A 6,061-nucleotide genomic window follows, 5' to 3' on the forward strand; every position below is an offset into this window, starting at 1 on the left:
TTTCCGCCCCTACCGGAAGCGGAGCGCGGCGCGGGAGCGGGGCGGAGCCACGGCCCTGACCACGTGGTTCGGGGCGTGAGTCAAGTGGCGCGGTGGGGCGCGGACCCGGAACCGCCTAGTGGTAAAGGGGCCTCCCGGCGTTGTCCGGTGGTATCTAGGGTGTCGGCGACGGTGTCTTCCTGCAATACTGGAGCGCATGAAATCCTCGGTACACAACGCACCTCTGCCTGGGTCCTGGGCCCCATTTCACAGACAAGAGATACGTGAAGCGCCTCCGTGAGAAGAGCTGACGATTCTTAGCAAACCAAGTTCTGTATGATTTTGGTGAGGCGGCGCTGCCCCAGAACCCCTGGAGGTATTTGTGGTTTCCTGCCGCTTACTTGGTTGAACTCTGGTCCCAACGGGTCCCCTGCACATTCTCTCCTCGGATTTGTTACAGAGCATCAACGCGCAAATTGCCCCACTGTCTTTCTTAAAGGCCTCCCCTTTAAATCAGTTTGCAGACATAAAAATAACATTAATTAAGCATTTGCCATGTATTTGCCTTTATGTATTATCTCATTTAATCTCCCATGTCAAGCCTATAAGGTCATCCCCATTTTTATTTATTGATTTAACACAGTGCCTACACGTTTTCAGTACTTTACCTCATTTAATACTCCTAACAACCTAGACGATATTATTATTATTCCTATTTCATAAGGCCAGAGAAGTGAAATATAGCCCAAGGTCACATAGCTTAGAGTATAGGTTTCGGGATTTAAATCCAGGTTGGTCTGATTTCAGGGCCTGCATCAGCAAACTGGACAGCCACGGATGTGTAACCTCTTCTGGGGCCTGAGAGACAGACCTTTCTCTCCACTGTGAGTTCTGGCTTCAGCTATTGCGCTTCTGAATGCCACTACCATCAATGAATATTAGGAAAATGGCAGATTCTACCCAGTTGACCCATGGGGAAAGTTACAGGAGAAAAATTAACCAGAGCAACCCCTCACTGTTTTTAATCGCCTTGCCTTTCCCAGGGGTATGCCATCGACAGAACTCAACACCTGAGCACCCACCCTTCAGGGCCACCCAGGGATGGCATCCCATGTGCCCAAAATGGGATAAAGGAGCCATTCCCTGACATAGGAGGAAAACATTTACTGAGAAGCTACTATGTGCCAGACACATTCTTGGACTTTTACTTAATCCTCAAAACGGTCCTATCAAGTATGAAGTATCTTCTGTTAACAGGTAAGAAAGCTGATACCCATGGTTTACACAACTAAAGAGAGCAAAGGTTTTAACCCAAGACTGTCCTGACTCCACAGCTACTCCAAAGTAGTTGTTTGGTTTTTGTTTTTTTGTAGAGAGAGAATCTCCTTCTATTACCCAGGCTGGTCTCAAAACTTCTGGGCTCCAGCAGTCCTCCCACCTCAGCCTCCCAAAGTGCCGGGATTACAGGCAGGAGCCACCACGCTAGACTGATGAATAGAAATTGGGTAAACATTTTTGAAAATTAAATATCAAATTACCATTACACAATGCCAAACATCCCTCCTTTGTCCCCTTCCGAGGATTTTTCCAGAAGATGGACTGACATTCTGATGGCCCCCTTCTTCCACAGAATGTTCCCAATGAAAATTTCTGAAATGATAGGAATGTTCTACATATGTGCTGTCCACAATAGTAACCATTAGCTACACAGAGCTATTGAGCACTTTAAGTGTGGCTAGCATAACTGAAAGGCCAAATCTTTAATTTTAATAGCAAACCATGGCCAATCATAAAATGATAATAGCTTAAGAGAGAAACGGTGAGCAGGGTTACTGGGAGAGAGATTTTCCTATAAGCTCTGAATATACAGTTGACCCATGAACAACAAGGGTTTGAACTGCATGGGTCCACTTACATAACCCTTGTTTTTTTATTTTTTTTTTTTTTTAATAAATACAGTCAGCCCTCACTATCAGAGGGTTTCACATCCATAATGAAACATGGTTGGAAAATACAGTATGGGATGTGAAATTTGTGTAGAGGGTGGGCTGACTTTTCATTTCCATGGGATCTTCAAGGGCAACTACAGCACATGAGTATAGGCAGATTTTGGTATCCTAGAAGATCCTAGAACCAATACCTGGCAGAAACTAGAGGACAACTGTATAATGTGTACATTGCCCCATGTCTTTCTTAAAGGTCTCCCCTTTAAGTCAGTTTGCAGACATAAAATAAGCAACATTAATTAAGCATTTGCCATGTACTTGCCTTCAAGTATTCAAGGGACTGGGTGTGATGGCGTGCATCTGTAATCCGAGCACTTTTGGAGGCCAAGGCAGGAGGATTGCTTGAGCCCAGGAGTTCAAGATCAGCCTGGGCAATGTAGTGAAACCCCTTTTCTACAAAAAAGATTAGCCAGCTATGACATATTATGTAATGCCATTTGTATGACCCACATGGTCACCCTAGACCCCATGAATCAGGCCCTGCCTGGTGCCACCACCACTTCTGTGCCAGGCCCCCCAGTGTGATGCAAATTGCATGATGCTCTTTGCTATAGTGCCTTTTAATGGCATCACTTTGGAAGGTTTGGAGATGTTCAGAATAGGCAAATCTTTAGAGCCTGTGGTGAATTAGTGGTTGCCTAAGGCCTGGGGGAAAGAAGCATAGATAAATTGGAGGGATTAATTAAAAGGTGTGAGATTTCATTTTGGAGTGATGAAAATGTTCTAAAATTGGCTGTGGTAATTGTTCTACAACTCTGAATGTACTAAAAGGCATTGAATTGTACTCTTTCAATGGGTGAACATATGTGAGTTATATCTCAATAAAGCTGTTTTTAAAAAAAGACACCTCTTCCTAGAAGACTTAGGTCTCTGTTCCCCTGTTCCTTCCCTGACCCTCTCATCTGTCCCTCCTTCAAATTATTTAAGTACTGTTTTATCAGTCCTGGCATTTATGGGAAGCACTGCAGGAAGGGATTTCTAGGTATGACTGCTGTGTAAGAAACCACCCCAAAGTTTATTGGCATAGAACAATAATCTTTTTTCTTCTCAGAAATCTACCATTTGAGCACAGCTCAGCAGGAAGGCTCATCTCTGCTTATGGTGTCAATCAGGATCAATCAGCCCTGCCCCAAATGCATCTCACACCGCTGGCAGGGTGGTGCTGGCTATTGGCTGGGGGCAGCTCCACTTTTCTTGAGCTACCTCACAAAATAAAGCTTGAGTTCTTTTTTTTTTTTTTGAGATGGAGTCTCGCTCTGTAGCCCAGGCTGGAGTGCAATGGTACAATCTCAGCTCACTGCAACCTCCGCCTCCTGGTCCCAGTTCAAGCAATTCTTCTACTTCAGCCTCCCAAGTAGCTGGGATTACAGGAATGAACCACCATGCCCAGCTAATTTTTGTATTTTTTAGTAGAGATGGGGTTTCACCACGTTGGCCAGTCTGGTCTTGAACTCCTGACCTCATGATCCGCCCGCCTCAGCCTCCCAAAGTGCTGGGATTACAGGCGTGAGCCACCACGCCCGGCCAATAAAGCCTGGGTTCTAAAATATGTTCTTGAGGGAGAGCCAAGATGACGCTGTGGTGCCTTTTAGTGGCATAGCTTTGGAAGATACTTAATGTCATTATCACTGTGGAGGGGGGCCACAAAGTCCTGTCCAGTTTCAGGGAGAAGGGATGTAGACTCTACCTCCTCATAGGGCAGTGGCAAGGGTCTGGAAGAGCTTGGGGAACCAGAAATATTATTGGGGCCATTTTTGGGAAATAAAATTTGCCACAGCTACGCTTATCTGATAAACCACTCACGCTTATCTGATAAACCACTCAGGAAATATTCAGCTGCAAGCAAGTGAAAACATCTAAATGTTGGCTTAAAGTACCATGGCATTTACTGTTTGTTTTGAGAGAGAGTCTCACTGTGTTGCCCAGGCTGGAGTGCAGCAATGTGATCTTGGCTCACTGCAACTTCCACCTCCTGGATTCAAGTGATTCTCTTGCCTTAGCCTCCTGAGTAGCTAGGATTAAAGGTGTGTGCCACCACGCCCAGCTAATTTTGTATTTTTAGTAGAGATGGGCTTCAGCATGTTGGCCAGGCTGGTCTCGAACTCCTAACCTCAAGTGATCCACCTGCCTTGGCCTCCCAAAGAGCTGCGATTACAGGTATAAGCTACCACACCCTGCCTTTATTGTTTACTAAAAGTCAAGAAGTCCCAGCAGTTCCAGAGTTGATTCAGTAACTCAACAATATCTATTTCATTTTTCCCCTCTCATCCTATTCAGCATGTTGGCTTTTCACACTTTCGTTTACTGCCTCACAGTCACAAAATGGCTACCACATCTCCAGATATCACATCCTTACCCAGCACTACCCAAAACAGAAAGAGAGCAAGAAAGGCTACTTGATCCACTACCTCTCTCTTATAGAGAAGGAAATTTTTCCCATAAGGACCTAGCAGACTCCCTTTTATCTCATTGCCCAGATCAGGGTCACATGTGCATCCCTTGATGAACAACTGGCAAAAGAAAGTAACATTTTTCTGATTGGCTTAGAGCAATCCTGATTCACTTACCTAACCTGGGAGAGTCTCAGGCAAAATTCAGGCTCCTGGAAGCAAAGATGGAAGTCACTGAGTAGCCAGCCAGCAGTAGAGGCCTCATCTAGTTTTCCCACCACTGTCAGGGTTCATCCTTGGTGGGGGGCGGAGGTCAAGGGGAAGCAGTCATCCAACCCTCAGAAAGCTTATAGTCTGGTGGAGTTAAGTGTATGCAGGTCATTATAACTGAATTCCTGAAGGTAGAGACTAGGTCTTTGTCAATCAATGATTTTATTGGATGCTAGACCCTATGAGGGTCTTGGATAAACAAAGATAAAGAGGACCCACTTCCTGCCATTAAAGACCTCACAGTGTTTGAGAAAAACTACAAACTGACAATCAAAGGGTGACAAATGCAAAGTTAGGGATAAAGCTAGGGACCAATAGGGAGCAAAGGGAGCACAGTGTGGGGCGGAGAGGGGGCTGGAATCAGGAAGGGCTTTCAGAGAAGAGGTTGTTTGAATGTTATAAGTTAATTCAGGATTAGGCAGGAGAAAAAGTATTTAGAAAAAACATTCCAGGAGAACGAGATAACCAGCAAAGGCTAGGAAGCAAGAACTTGGTGTGCGTAGACAGCAATGCGTGGTTCATAGGAACGTCAGACGAGGCTGGAGATGAGGTTACCCTCCGGGAAAGATTTTCATCCATTCAGAACCTTGATCATACAAACTGGGTCATTCTTGTCCCGACAATTCTGTCAACTAAGACAGAATTGAAAAGCCAGGGGAACAAATACTCAGGGCATATAACATTGTTCCCAAAAAGTAATTTTTTGCAAGCCTGGCTGCTAAAAGTGCCTGCTGTAACTTCAAACCAGTTTCATCTAATAGCTACTGAAACAGCCTGCTACAATTCTGAGTTTTATCCACCACCATCACTTACCAATCAAAGCTTGCCAGCCCTCCAAGGAGCTGGTAAACCCCCACTTTACTAGTGCCAGTAAACTTCCTTGAAGAGTAACATGTAACATTTCTGTTCTATGAAATCTCCCAGCCTTCTCTTTGTTCTTCTGACACACGAAAGACAACTCGGTCTGTGTGTGAGCCCTGAATTGCAATTCTTGATTCCCAAATAAAACATTTAAACTTGAGAGATTCACCTCTACATGTTGAGTTTGACACCATCAATCCACCTGTGCATTAACTTATTAAACATAGACAATAGGGGCCAGGTACTTTCTAGCGTTGGAACCTCTGCACTTACCATCCCTCTGGCTGGATCAGCATTCCCTAAATCTTGCCTGGTCTCAGCTCAATTATTACCCCCTGAGAAAGGCTTTCCCTCATCCCATTATTTAAAATAGCCCACACGTGGTCACTTTCTGTTGTATTATCCTGTTTTGTTTTCCTTATGGCACTAATCACACGAAATTAGCGTCTTCGTTTGCTTGTCAGTTAATGGCCTGTGGGGCCCCACTAGGACATAAACTCCCTGAGAGCGGGGCCGGCATCCTTTCCTGAGTCATCCACAGCGTTCTAGCAACGC

This window comes from Sapajus apella, unplaced genomic scaffold (assembly GCF_009761245.1).
Source record: "Sapajus apella isolate SASKATOON/1434 unplaced genomic scaffold, GSC_monkey_1.0 scaffold137, whole genome shotgun sequence".
NCBI classification, from domain to species: Eukaryota; Metazoa; Chordata; class Mammalia; order Primates; family Cebidae; genus Sapajus; species Sapajus apella.